The 14388-nt window shown below is 54.8% G+C and overlaps 1 protein-coding gene across 3 annotated transcripts in view; it reads left to right on the top strand.

The window, feature by feature from the left end:
• The first annotated feature begins 1785 nt into the window (after nt 1-1785).
• Nucleotides 1786-14388, top strand: part of TMEM63C (transmembrane protein 63C) — a 33097-nt gene continuing 20494 nt past the window's right edge. For 2 of the 3 annotated variants that reach the window (XM_087747392.1, XM_087747394.1), the window contains exons 1-2: nt 2220-2321; nt 5628-5698. The gene's annotated coding sequence lies outside the window, so the exon portion shown is untranslated. Of the gene's footprint in view, nt 1932-2219; nt 2322-5627; nt 5699-14388 lie in introns of those variants that run through there. The other variant, XM_087747393.1, reaches the window with a different exon arrangement.

A 14388-nucleotide genomic window follows, 5' to 3' on the forward strand; every position in this document is an offset into this window, starting at 1 on the left:
CTATTCTATTCTATTCTATTCTATTCTATTCTATTCCAGCTAGGCACAATCTGGGCCAGAGTCAAGAAGAAACAAGTATCTCCAGGGAATGGCTTGCGCACAGGGTAGGTTTGCCCAGCTTTGTGTGATCCCTGACATCTTGGCGGGCCAAGGGAGGGGGAGTGGGTGTTCACTCCTTTGGGCCTGGGGCAGCTCACCAGCAGCAAGGTTGCCAGCTCTGCTCAGAAGTCAAGATTTCCCAGCAGCATTTGCCTTAAGTGATGGAGCATATTGGTTTCCAGTTCAGTAGGTCAGAGAAGCCATGGCTTATGAAAAACACATTCTGCACTTGCTGAGAAGTAGGGTATCAAATATTGGGGACCCAGCAGCAGATCACAATCACAAGGCATTTTAGAAAATCCGCATGGATTTGTTTCTCCCACAAGCCCCTGTCGCTCAGCGTTTGCAGAGCACATGTTGTACTAAGCCGGCACAGTCCCCTGCTCTCTCCTGAGGCAGACAGTGTCACCTGCTGCAAGGCAGCAGTCAAGGTCTCCAAGCCTCGGCGATGCTGTAGGACTGGCGCTGGCTTGTCTGGAGTGAGGGGGCAAGCTGTGTGACTTCACATCATACATATTGCTGGGCTGAAGGAGATGGCAATGAAAGAGATTTGGAAATCTTTTTTTGTTCAGCTGTTCTCTAAAGTTTTAGGCATGTGTTGTTGGGGCTATGGTAGCTCCTAGAAGTCACCAGTCAGGGATAAAGGTCTCATTTATAGTAAAGTTTTACCAAAAGGCATCATGCTGTAGCCCACCTGTGCTCTGCACCATGCTCCAGCAGAGCAGAAATCAGCTGAGTGCTACCTCAGCCTTGGGGAGCCAGAAAAAAAAGGAAAGTCACTATGGGAGACACCTGGTTTTCACCCCTTGGCTCCTGATGGTCTGTGAGCTGTGCCAGCCTATTTCCACTTGCAGTATGAAGGGAGGCTCTTGGCTGGCAGCGCATTACATGTTTTGTTTCCCTGGTGCTTCTCCTGGTGACTTTCAGAGCTGTGCCTGTCAGACTGAAAGGTCCTTTAAACGGCAGGGGCTTAGTCCCTGGATTGTGCTTCTTCAGCCCGAAAGAGATGAAATGAGCCCAAATGAGCCTTCAGAGGAGGCTGCAGAGCAACACTGTTTACTCAGCATCTGGAGAAGCCACCTGTGTGGGACCCCAGGCCCCCCATACGAGGCGGTAGCCATGAAGCCTTGGGATGTCAGTGGGACTTCCCTGCGGTCACATTCTGGTGGCCGTTCCCTGCTAGCCCAGTTGCAGGCGTGTCCCTGATCATCGGTTGGGAACACCGGTGGCCAGGTGAGACGCCCAGTACCGCACCCCTGGGCGTGCTGCTGGCCATTTCTCCAGCACGGGGTGTGCTGCCTGCATCCTCATGGGTTGGAGAGATGGGGCGCAGGGTGGGGTGCTTAAGGAAAACCAGGCTCTCAAAGCTGCTTTGCGCCTTGGTGGCTCAGGCCCCTGTCCCACCTGCTGGTCATTCCCGATGGCAGGAAGGCACGGCTGCTCTGCAGAAGTAAGACCCCTAGGAAGTTTCTCAGCTACCACCCCTGCCAAGCAACTGTGCGACGCTGCATCAACGGGAGAGGTTTTGCAAATGCGGTTGAGGTCTAAAATGCTCCCATCCACCTGCCCCTGCCGCTGTGTCGGCGGGCTGACCCCCCGTGCGCCCCCGCCGCGCCGGCTGACTGCCCGGCAGGCCCGTGCCCCTCTCCCCCTCCGGCACACGCCCGGGCAGCCCTCCCGGGGAGCCCGAGCGCCGCAGAAGCTGCTCGGAGAGGCTGATGCGGCGGGCACAGCCTCAGCCCCAGAAATAGCCTGAGACGCGCAGACCCCGCACCCAGGCGCTCTGCCGGCAGCTCCCGCCCGCGCCCCGCACCGGCGGCCGGAGCAGCACGGTAGGCAGCGCGGCGGGGGGCTGCCCGCCCCCGCTCCGGGCCGGGAGGCCGCTCCCCGCCGCGGGGCCCGGAGCTCCGGCCGCTTTTCGGCCCGGCGGCCGGCAGCGCAGGCCCCGGCGCCCGAGCATCGGCGAGGCGGGGGGAGCCGCCCGCGGACCGCGGCCTCTCCGCCGCAGCGGGGCGGGCGGGGGGCGGAGCGGCGGCGGCCCCGGCCCCTTCCCCTGCCGGTGCCGGGGCCGGGCAGCCCGCGGCCGGGCGGCGCGGGGGGGCCGCGGGGAGGGGAGGAGGGCGGCAGCGGCGGGCGCGGCGCGGCGGCGGGCGCGGGGCCCGGAGCGGAGCGGGGCCGGGACCGGGACCGGGACCGGGACCGGGACCGGGACCCCCCATCAGGTCAGTCCGGGGCGGGAGCCGCGGTCCGGGCTGCGGGGCTCAGCCGGGGGCGGGTGGCTGGGGGTCTCCTGGGGCGCAGGACGGGCTGGGGGGGCGTCCTGCCGGGGGGCGGTTGGGGCGGGGGGGAAGCCGCGCCGTGCCTGGGGCTGGTCCTGGCCCCCCCGTGCTTAGCGGCGTCCCCCGGTGGGCCTGGCTTTGGGACTGCGCTGGGGGATGCTCAGGGCAAGTTGGGCGGCCCCCGGGGCGGGTGTGCCGGCACCGCCTTGGGCAGCAGCCGCGTGGAGCTCCAGAGGGCGACTCCGCGGGTCCAGGATGCAGGGATGGGTTTGGTTTGCTCTTGTAGGAGATTTTGGGGTACTTGGCTCTGTTTAGACGCTGTTTTCCTGCCCTCATTCTGGACCATGTACCGAAGTGGCTTTAAGTAACGCTTGTCTCCACCCGCCTGATGGGCGGCTGAGGCCCAGCGAGGTGCGGGGGCTTCCCTGGGCTGCTGGAGTAAGTCAGCGGCAGAGGCAGAGAGCGAGCCCCAGCCCCTCGGTGTCCTTCCCCAGTGCCCGTGTGCTGGCCTGCGCTGCTGTCCTCTGATGCAAGATAAAATGTCATCCCACCGCTGTGTCATGCCATGGCTTGTGCTCGGTCCCCACGTCATCCCGGCCACAGAACCCTCCTTCCGGGAGCCACACCTGACGGTGTTAGAAACGCTTCATGCTGGCAGGGTAGAAGAGGGGGAATCTCTCCCAGTTTCTCCCTGCAGCTTTTGAGAGATGATGACTCTGAAGGAGCTGTTGGGTCAGGATGATCTAATGCTCTGGCCAAGCTGCTCTCCCCCCAGCTTATGACTTCATCCAGATTTGTCCACAGATCAAGGCCCTGCCTTCTCCCTCACTTGCTTCCCCATCCTCTCTGGCGGCAGGGGTGCTGCACAGTGGGTTTGGAATTCAGAAATCTCCTGAACAGAATGGGTGTTATCCAGGAGAAAGAGAGAGAGAGACCTTTGTCTGCCTGGCAGATGTTCTTTCTGCATGAACGTCTTTTTCCTTTTAACTGTTTAGCCACCGTCTCCAGCACTGATCTGCACTCCGGCCTTCTCCCCTTTCAGAGAGTTCAGGGGGGAGTGAACAGAGAGCGAGGAGGTGAGGGGAAAGCTGGGTGGGCAAAAGAGGTACGAGAAAGCACCCTGCCCCGTGTTGGGGTTTTACAATGCAGTGTGACAGGTCAGGCTGCCTGTCTGAGCAGTGGAGAGAAAGCAAAATGTGCCATTTTGGAGTAAAAGGTGCTGCTGAAGTGGTTTGCGGTATTTGTTCAGAGGAGAGAGGGGGGAAAGCGTGGAAAAAGCAGAAGGCAGAAAGACTAGCCCTGAGACCGGACCTGAGCCCTGGCCTTGCTGCCTTCCCTGCTGCCCTGCAAAGTGGTGTCAGGTCTGGGCAGCAGATGGAGAGGAAGGCAGAAGCATCTCTTTCAGGAAGGATTTGTCTTAAGTAGCATGGCAAACAGCCATTGGCAAACAAATAAGTAATAAATAAAAGCAGGGAGGCCACTGGCACCCCTGCAGCCTCTGACTCCATAGCACATATGGGCTTTTCCAGCTTCCCTGTAAGCTTAAACCTCTGCCTGTCTCACATGGCAGCATCCTGGCTCCTGTCTTCCTGCAACTCCGTCTGAATGCCTTTCAGCCCTTTTATTTTTTTTCATGATAACACTTGAATTGCTCTGTAGCTTCTCTCCTCTTCAAAGCTTTCCCTGAGGTTAACTAGTTCATCCCTGGTTTGGTGGCTGCTGGCAATGGTAAGCGTATTGTGGTCCTGCAAACGGGGACAGAAATAGTGGTGCTGGTCAGGGGTGTGCACAGGCCCTCGCAGGTAAATACTGTCCTCCTTCCACGCAGAGACTTCTGGCCCAAGGGAAAGTAAGGCAGATTTCATCACAGCTTCAAAGCCTCCATCTGCAGAGTTGTAAAAGGAGGAGTGTCACTGCTTTAAAATATTCCTCGCAGGAAATACTCTCGTCTTAACAGACTGCGAGAGCTTTCCCAAAGCAGCAAGGAGAGGGGGAAATGTTTCTAACACCCACAAGTGAATTCAATTGATATTAAACTAATCAGTCACCTAAACTCTTAGGCAAACATCAGTGTGCTGTGCAAATGCTGACTCCTCCGTGAGTCCTGTAAACACTGAAGCCTTCTACCGTTGTCACTTCTGCGTTTGGTGAGACAGCTCTTCTTACCTACTTTAATTGCTGTAAATATATTTCGTGTATTTAGCCCTAAGTTTGAAGAAAACATTGCATTGCTGATGCACTGCGCTCAGAGCAAAAGTGGGTTCGCTTTGATATTATTTCAGGAGAAGCAGCTCCAGTCCTAATTTCCTTCAGCTGTGGCTTGATTACATTCAGTCCCTAACCAGCTATCAGATCCCTCAACGACGAGAGGTCTTAGAGCTTTTGAGGATCCCACTTGGTATCTACCCATGCTTTAAGATCCCTAAACATCTTTTAAAAGCTGGCTTGAAGTTATTGCTTCAGATGTAGCTGGGATTGGTAATTAGGCTGTGATCACACCTTGTTATTAGGTGGGGACAATGGCAGCAGTTTGCTCATGCCATTACAACAACAGCTGTGCAGGGGCCCTTCCCATCGCCCAGGCTGCTATTGTTGCTGGTTAATGGGTGAGACTGGGCACGGCAGGTCCCGCAGGGCCTCTCGGCAGGGGCAGGGGGAGGTAGGGTGGAGAAGCCTGGCGGGGGGCATGGGCTTCCCTCTCCCAGCCTGCTGCCCTGGTCCCTGTGTCACCCTCACTTCTCTGGCAGTTCAGCCGTCACTCGATCTCACACCTCCTCACCGGGTTTGCTTTTTATGACTCTTCGTGGTGGTTACCTAAGCCCTGCGCTGTCCTGCCTTGCCTGTCCTGGTACAGCCCTCTCTTAGTGCATGGCTCTGTTGGTGTAAGAGCTGCAGCCGTGCTAAGGGCTGCAGAGAAAACCTCTTTGGCTGAGAAATCGCCTTCCTAGTTGAAATTACCGTAATGTTGCCCAGCCTCTGGGGAGCATGAATGCCACGGTACGGAAGCATTTCAACACCAGGATCAGTTGTGCAGTTCCTAGCAGAGTCCCTGTGAGAAGCTGTGGGTACCATTTTGACCAAGGAGGGGCTTCTATGCTGTCGTAGTTTGATCTCAAATAAAGATGTGTTTAAAATGGAGTACCAGAGCAGAGAGGCTCAGTGCTCCTGTTCAGTGGGAGCATGTGAAAGCTTTGGGTGACCCGATTCCCCTACCCCCAGCACCAACATCTTGTGTCTTGTCATCTGCAGATTGTGGGTGAGCTGAGAGGAAGGCAGGATCTGAACGAGCCAAGCTCCACTGCACCGCCAAGCACTAAAAGGTAGGTTGTGAGAGGTGGAAAAATATGTTGTTGTGTAATTTTGAGTTCCTCCTAACAGAGAGAGGAAAGGGCTGTGGCCCTGCTCTGCCGGGGAGCCTTTTATTGTTAGCTGGAAGTTGGTGGTAGGAGGCAGCTGGGGCAGGAGGTGAATGGAGATTGAGACAACAAGCCCCTTGATGTGCTGTGTTGCATGGCATAGGCGAGACTGAAATTCAGAGAAGGTAGAGGTGGGGGAGTTAGGGCAACCTCACGTTTGGAAGGATAGCTGGGGAGCAGCTCCCAGCTGTGGCCCAGAGTGAGCCTGTGGTACCCTGAGACAAGGCCTGCGGACCCTGTGTTGGCCAAGCCAAGGTGACCCTGCCGGAGGAGTCCCCTTGCTGCGCTACTCATGCAGCAAGGTGACCCATGCTAGGGAAGGGGCACAGGCTGAGGTGCTGAGACATCGCGTGAGGGCTGGCAAGCTGAGGGGTGACTCGTGAGGCTTGGAAGTGGCCGACCGTGGGCCACAGGGCACCAGCGCAGCTAGGATCCCAGCTGGCGCTGGGACAGCCCCCAGTAGCCTGGGGCTTGGGACCCACCTGGCTGGAAGAGCTGGTTCCAACAGCAGGTTGGGATGGTCTTCTCAGTGTCGTTCTGGCTTGGAGCAGAGTCTCCATCCTTGGAGGTACTCAGAACCTGCCTGGACATGGCCCTGAGCACCCTCTTCTAGCTGACCCTGCTTTGAGAAGGGAGGCTGGACTAGATGATCTCCCTTCAGCCTCAACACTTTTGTGATTATTTGTCCTATCTTCTGACAAATTCGGTCACCATGGGATAATCCCCAAGGCAGCATTAGAGAAATGACGAGAAGTTTGGAGGTTTGCCTAGCTCCCCTGAGCCTGCAAGCAGCCATCTGGAGGTCTCTACACCAGTAAGAGACTCCCAGGGCTTGCAGGCTCCAGGCTGGGGACATGCACCGTTCGTTGTGTTTCTGGGCTGCTTTTCTCAGGGAGGTCACAGATGCTTTTCTCAGGAGAGGTCACAGATGCTTTTCTCAGGAGAGGTCACAGATGGCAGAACTTCATGGAAGGAAAGTAAAATGACAAAAATGGCAGAAAACCAAACCAAACTTCGTGGACTTCAGAATAAGTTTGATCTGTGCCTTGTTTGGCTCTTGACCTGCTGCTGAGTAGGATGGACGGATTAAAGTCGCAATTTAAATTAATGATCAGAAAGCCACGACCTAAGTGCCTAGTTTTAATCTTGCTGTGTTTGTACACTTCTGCTCTTTTCCTAAGGACAAGTTGAGTCTCAGTGATGAGTATGTTGTGGTAGTTAGGGCTGAGCAGGAGGCTGCACCATGCTAAAGTGAGTGGGTTTACAGTGTAACATACGGTTATTTAGATTCTTAATGTCTATATTTCTTGCATTTGAAAATGGTGAGTGACACATTTCTCTATTAGATATCACTTCATTATTTATTATAAATTTGGTTCAGCTGTATTTCAGTGGAAAATGAAATCCAAATCAAAATGCAGAAAGCGAGCATTTAAAAAATGGTTTCTAGCTGGCTAAATCATAGAATCATAGAATACCACGTTGGAAGGGACCTCAAGGATCACCTGGTCCAACCTTTCTAGCACAATCTAGATGAGATGGCCCAGCACCCCGTCCAGCTGAGTCTTAAACGTGTTCAGCGTAGCGGAGTCAACCATTTCCCTGGGGAGATTATTCCAATGGTTGACTGTTCTCATTGTGAAAAATTTACCTCTCGTGTCCAATTGGAATCTCCCTGGGAGTAACTTGTACCCGTTACCCCTTGTCCTCACCAAATAAAACTGCTTGAAATGTATGGGTCCACAAAAGAAAAAGAAGACATTTATGAAAGCATTATTTGTATATGTAATGAATTTAACAATGCTATATTACTATATTATATTGTATTACTAGAATACTATATTATAGGAAAAGAATTTTATTATTGGAGATGTAAAATATAACCAGTGATATAACCTGATTATTTCTGGCTTATAAGAATTCAGAAGAGTAGAGATTATCCTCTCACACTTCATCTTCATTGGGCTTGGAAAGGGAACCAGGCTCTCCTGTGTTAACCTGCAGTAATTTTCTGAACTTTGACTAAACTAATCAGTGTACTAAATTAATTGAAACATTTTTTTCCTGTGCTTTCAAAAAGGTTGCTGCTGTCAGAGCCGCTTTTGTGGTTCATCAGGCTTTAGCTCCAGGTGCTCAACCAGTGAGCGGATCTGGCAGCAAGGACATGCTGCATGAATTTCTACTGACTTATTTTTCACTGATGAGAGATCTGAGGTCTTAGCATGTAGGCTGTTATAACTTCCAGTTTTAAATTGGCTGTCTTTTAATTTAAAAAGTTTTTAGTTCAGACAAAATCTGATTACTTTTAAGTCAGGTATATGTTTCCAAAAGTCATAATTCTTTATTTGTTCTAATTCCAAGTCCTCTTTATTGCTTTTTCCTTTCATATTATGCTGCTGCTAATCTTCTCATCAGGCAGTTTCATTGGACTTTTCTGTTGGGAGGTTTTCATCAAATTTAATTTTCATTCACCTGAGTTTTTAATTTCTTGTGTTTTCTTCCATGAAATTTCATCAAATTCTTCCTTGTTCAGAAACAAAAAGACCCCAACAAAGCGAATACTGCTAATAATAGTTTCAGTGGCTGGGCCACCTCCTGAGAACGGTGCGTTTTAAAGACTTTCAGGTTAGTTCAGCCATTGCAGGGAAGTCAGGGGATGGATGTTTCTGCAAATACAGTCCTCTGGTATCCTACACACTGGGCTGGATAAACCTAGCTATGCAAAACTTTAGTAATTGGACTTAGAGAAACTATGACCATGCCCTAAGCCTTATCTTGGGTATGTGCATATGTTATCACGACTACAGCTTTATGTGTGTTCTGGGGTAACCATTAGGTTTCAGGATTCCTTCATCCTGGCAGCTATGTCTGAGGGGCCGGCTGTTTATTTGGACCGGCCCTGCACAGAATCAAACTTCAGGGGTTTCTTTCTCTCCATAACAAGGAGGTGAATTTCTGGCCCTCACACTTGGCTTCTGGTCCTTTTTTGGTCCCCTCCCTCCAGCATGACATCCACATGCCCCACAATGGAGCTGTGCTGCCAGGAGAAGCGTGGAAAGCAGCCAGGCAGGATTTGGAGACCAGTGTGTCCTGCAGGTGGTCCTATCCCCAGAGAAGGACCAGTGTAGGATTCAGCATTGCTTAAATATGGATCCCCACCACTCTGGAGGAGGGTTTGGCTGCCTGTGCAGAGCTCTGCTTGCCCTCTTGGGGCTGTGGTTGGCACAGGGATGTCGGGATGAGCCAGAGCCTCCGCAGCATCTGCGGTTGCACAGCTTTTTGTCTCTAGTAAGTGCAGGTGTGGCGCTGGCACTGGTGAAGCAGAGGGGTGTTTCAGGGCGGGATGTGCCATGCTTTACTGGAAGCGCTGGTTGCCCTGGGGAGCCAGGCTAGGAGGCAGCTGTGCTGAGATCTCGTGCACTCTCACCTTGGGTTTTCTCAAACTGGCTGGAGGCTCTTTGTGTTTCCAGGTGGGAAGATGCTTCCCAGAGCAGGGATGGCAGCTACACAGCACACTGTGCGCCAAACTGCCCCTGACATCAACCACGTAGTGGATGAGGAGGTGGAGACCCTCACTCATTTAGTAAATGCCTTGCTGGTACTGCAGAGGCCGAGTATGGGATCTCGAGGTGCCCACTGCAGGCCAGCCCAGCTAGGCAAGAGCAGCGTTCGCGGTGGCAGGTTTGGGATGTGCTGGGTGGGGATGCAGGCAGGGAGAACAGCATATCCGAAACGAGGCAGAAAGCAGGAGCCTGGGCTGGGGCTGGGCCAGGACACCCAGCCACTGTGAAAACCCATCCGTATCAATGCTGCGTCCCCGAGCATCTCTCCCAAAATGGGCACAGAGCCTGTCTGATTCCCGCTAATTGTGGCAGGGCCTCAACAGCTGCTGGGTTGTGGAGAAGCTTGCAGTGGCTGTTGCTGGGATGCTGCTCCCTGCCTGGGCCCCCAGATCTCTTTGACTGGCTGTATTCCTGATGCTGGCACTGCTGTGCCCAAAGCGCCCTGGAAGGACAGGGAGGCATGGGCTTGGGAAGGCTCCTTTTGCAGCCATCTGCTGCAGTGCCTCATGTTTAATTTCCTTTCCTTTTCTCTTCCGTGTGAGCAGTGATGCTGTGGAGGGCAGGGGGTGGCTGCCCGGGGACCTCACACTGCTGGCCACAACTACACAGTGTTGTGGCTACTGCTCTTGTAGCGGGAAGAGCTTGCAGGTCACTCTTTGATCACCCTGCTGCCAAATCTCCCATCTGTCTCATCATGTCCTCTGGGCAATGCTGCACCTCTTGGCCCATGGCTTCTCTCCTCCTGATGCCTTGTCCCTTTCCCAGCCTGGCTGCTGTACATGTCCAGATGTGACACTTTCTTGCTGAAGGGAAAGAAACCATTTCTTGTGTCTTCCTCCATCACATCCATCACTCCCGACATCCCTTGTGCTGGCCGTGGGCAGCTGTTGGCCGGTGGGCACGGCCGGAGCAGGGCAGGAAGGCAGTGCGGTGGGTGTGGGCAGTGCTAGCCCACGGCGCTGGCACAGCAGAGGCTGTGTGCTGACTGTTTGTGCCCCACTCACCCCTGTGTGTTGGGCCACCTGCCTGCGGTAGGTGTGTGTCAGGGGGATTCTGAACCCCAATCCTTGCCATGCATTTTGTCCCCACTGCCGCTGGCTTGGGATGCACTGACATGCCCATCCCAACAGCCCTGTGGTTTCCCTCTTATCTCTGATGCTCCAGAGCCATTTGACTCTCCAGGTCCTCTCCATGGAGGAGACAAGAGCAGGCTGGTGGGTGTGATGGGCTGTCTGCTCTGCTCTGCTTGGCTCTGCTCTGTCCTGTGGCAGGTACGTGGCTGGGGCTGTGCTCAGGTGCCCTGGGCAAAGGGAATTCCCTGAGGGCAATGGGAGTGATGGGGACGAGCTGTCTTGGCGGCACACGTGAGTACCCGTTGCACTAGGAGGAGGCTGGAACAGTCAGTGCTTTGCAGAGCTGCATGTCTGCAGCTCCACGTGTGCCTGGGAGAGCAGCCTCCCCTCCCAGCCACAGCAGCAGCAGCAGCTTTCCTCTGATCTCTCCCAAAGGCTGCGTGGGCTGCAGAGGCGGCTGGATGTGCACCCCAGCGACCGGGGGAGACCGACTGCATGCTCCCTCCACTGCCCCAGTGAAAAGCAGCGCCAGGCTGGCCCTGCATGGGGGCAGGATTTGGTAGGAGGGCAGGCGGCTGCCCTGCAGCCCAGGCAAAGGCAGCACAATCTGGTGTTGAGACTATGAGATGGGTTCAGTCTCTTCCCTCCTCCTTTTCAAGGACCAAATTTGCTTGCACGCCAGGGGATAGGTGGTGATTTGGTGTGTCGCCTATGGATACATCCCCAGGGGACAGAGGTGGCTGAGCCAGGCCTTGGGGAGCACCTTCTCTCCTTGTCCTCCCATTGCAGGCCCTTGTGTTCACCATCAAAGGCTTCCCCTTCCCTTTGATGCGCTAGTGACTCGAACTGGTATGCTGAGAGCTAATCCCTCTGGCACGGCTGGATGCAGCTAGCAGAGCTGCTGCCGGGGCCATCCCCGCTTGTGCAACCTGCCGATGCCAGAGCCTTTGCTGAGCTGCCAGCTCCCACACTCCCAGGGTGGCGTGATTCATCCCGGTCATCTGGTGTTACCCAAATCTGCTCGGAAGCTGGGCAGAGGTGGGAGGAAAGCCTCGTTGGGGCCAGGATTGGCAAGCGGTGTGCTCGTGGGCTCCTGCTGCAGCCCAAACCTCGCTCTGCTCCTGGCACCGTGCACAGGCGATAGAAATGTTCTAGCTCTGCAGATGCTCTAAAATCATATTTTATGTGTGTGTATATATATAGTGTTGTAACCCACTGCTCTCAGGAAGAAGCTTTTGTGCTTGCAGAGAGGGGAGCTGGGCAGGACAGGAGTGTTTCTTTGCTCCTGCAGCAGAATCAGCTGCAGGAGACATTGTGGTTGCTCGAATCTGGGGAGGACTGAAAGGGGGAGGCTGGCAGCAGCCGGCTGCCAAGGTCTCCCCCAGAGCAGTGGGGAGAGAGGTGCATGGGTGGCCCGAGGAGAAGGGGATCAGTGGGACAAGCATGACTCTGCCGACCTTGTACTGGCCTCTGGGAGGCTGTGGGATGAGGGTGCTCGGTGGCAGGGTGCCCCCAGGTCCCTGTAAGGCAGCAGCAGGCTGGAATGGAGCAGAGCCGGACGCCTACTAGCCTGCCATGCACCCACACTCGCTCCCCATCGCACAGTAGGCTTGTGGGCATCAGCTGTGAGGGGGGCTGGCTGGAGCTTGGCAGCTGAGAGCAACCATGCAGGGAACTTGAAATGCACCCACTTTCTCCACTAGCTTGGTGGCGAGGTCCCCGCCATCCCCAAGCACACCGTGCCATCCTGGCCGGGCAGGACACCGGGTGCAAAGCCACCAAAGTTGCCTGGTCCAAGCAGTGTGGTATTGAGCTGCTCCCCAGTCTGCATCACCCTCATTGCACAGCCCAAGCACACTTGCGTGCATGTGTGTGCGAAGCACAGTCCTCTCCTTGCCTCTGCCCTGCAGTGAGGTTCCTTCCGCTCGCCGGGGATGGCTGTAGCAGTGCTGGAAAGGGCTGTGCTGGCCGCTCCTGTGGCTGGCAGTCTCTCTGCAGCAGGTGGCTTTATAAATGGCAGCAGATAAGCCTCCCACTTTCCTCTCCACCTCCCACAGCTCCTGCTCCCGGAACAGCAGAGAGGGTTCGGGGAGAAGGGAGCTGCTCTCCTGCCTTTTCCCCCATCACCAGGGACCACAGTGCTCCTGGCATGTTGTGGCACTGTGAAAGATGCCTGTGACCATCAGTGTCAGCCTCAGTCTGGCCCCTGACCGTGCCACGGCTGCTCCTCGTTTCCATATAGTTTTCTATGAGGGACTGTTTTTTCCCAGCAGAGGTGGCGCTTTCCTTCTCCTTAAAATCCTCCTCTCTTTGAGCATGGTTACCTGGGTGGAGGAAGAAGCAATCTGCCTCTACATGTCCAGCATCCCACCACCGTCACAGCCTGGCTGAGAGGTGCCTTCCTCAGCCTTTGATGCCAGATGGGAGCTGCTCCTGCCGGGCTGGCTGTGCATGGGCGCAGCGTGCTGTGGTCCTGGAGCTGGCAGGCAATAAACAGCCCGGGGGCACCCTTTGCCCAAGCCATTCCCTAAGGCTGGCTGCTGCCACGGCCCTCAGTCATGCACGCAGCAGAGGCTGGGAGTTGTCCTCATCTGCGTGTATCATCGGTAATTAATTGCAAGTGCGGGGGTTGCTCTGGGGACTGCAAGAGGCCTTCAGCATCCCAGCTTGGAGTGGGGACCTGGTGGTGCCAGAAGCTCTCTTTACTGTTTTCCTGAAATACTGTTTTCCTGAGTGCACGTGCGTGTGTATGTCTGTGTATGTTAATTGAGAGCCCCGGGATGACTCCCTGCCCCTTTTCCACTTGCAAGCAACCTCTGTCCCCTGTAGACAGCCCTGTCTTTTTCATAGAGTCATAGAAAGGTTTGGATTGGAAGGGACCTTTAAAGGTCATCTAGTCCAACCCCCTGCAATGACCAGGGACATCTTCAACTAGATCAGGTTGCTCAGAGCCCCATCCAGCCTGTCCTCGAATGTTTCCAGGGATGGGGCATCTACCACCTCTCTGGGCAACCTGTTCCAGTGTTTCACCACCCTCGTCGCAAAAAATTTCTTCCTTACATCTAGTCTGAATCTACCCTCTTTTAGTTTAAAACTGTTATCCCTTGTCTTATTGCTATGGGCCCTATTAGAAAGTCTGTCCCCATCTTTCTTATAAGCCCCCTTTCCTGGCTCTCTGCTCCCAGCCATTACCCACCAGCAGCCTGGTGGTTCCCTGCCCCATGCTTGGGCTGGGCCTGGCCTCAGTAATCCTTTGTGCTGAAGAGCATTGATTTAAGCGTTATCAGAGGACAAGGGTGCAGGACGCAGAATGAGCGACGGGCCCCTGCCCTGGGGAGCTTGCAGCCCAATTAGCTCATGTTTGCTCAGTGCTTTGCGCACACAAAGTGCGGTGTGAGGGGCTAAGCACACTGTGTGCACAGCAGGATATTGAGATATAAAACAAACATGGGTTAGAGCCAGCCTGCAGTAGCAGCTTAGTCAAATGTGTTGAAAAGGGCTGGAGGTGGAACAAATAAACTCTGCTCCGGTTCTTCCTTCCCAATCGCCCTGCGCTGGCTCCAGCAGCCACTGGCTTGCACATGCGTGGAAGAGGCACTGGAGAAGAGCTGCTCTGTGCGCGGCATCTCCCACGCACCGGCCCAAACAAACCTGCCCGGCTGTAGATCTCACCGTAAGCATCGTTTGCTCTCGGTTGCCTGAAGTTTCTCTTTATTCTCACGCCAAGGAGGGCTGCAGCAGGTCAGTGCTGCCCTGCCCTGTCTGCAGCATCTCTCCGGGAGAAGTGGCCTGTGCAGGTGGCTGCCTTACCGCAGAGGAAGGCCACAAACGTTGTCCTGCGGAGAGCCCCACTGGAGGCCAGGGGCTGGGACACCTTCTCATCCAAAAACCTCATTCATGAAGCTTAGTCTGTCCCAGCACCAAAACTGCAGGGCAGTGCTGGGGAAGAAGGGGAGAG

Source organism: Nipponia nippon, unplaced genomic scaffold (assembly GCF_047370975.1).
Source record: "Nipponia nippon isolate SJK-2023a ecotype South Korea unplaced genomic scaffold, ASM4737097v1 scaffold_11, whole genome shotgun sequence".
Lineage (NCBI taxonomy): Eukaryota > Metazoa > Chordata > Aves > Pelecaniformes > Threskiornithidae > Nipponia > Nipponia nippon.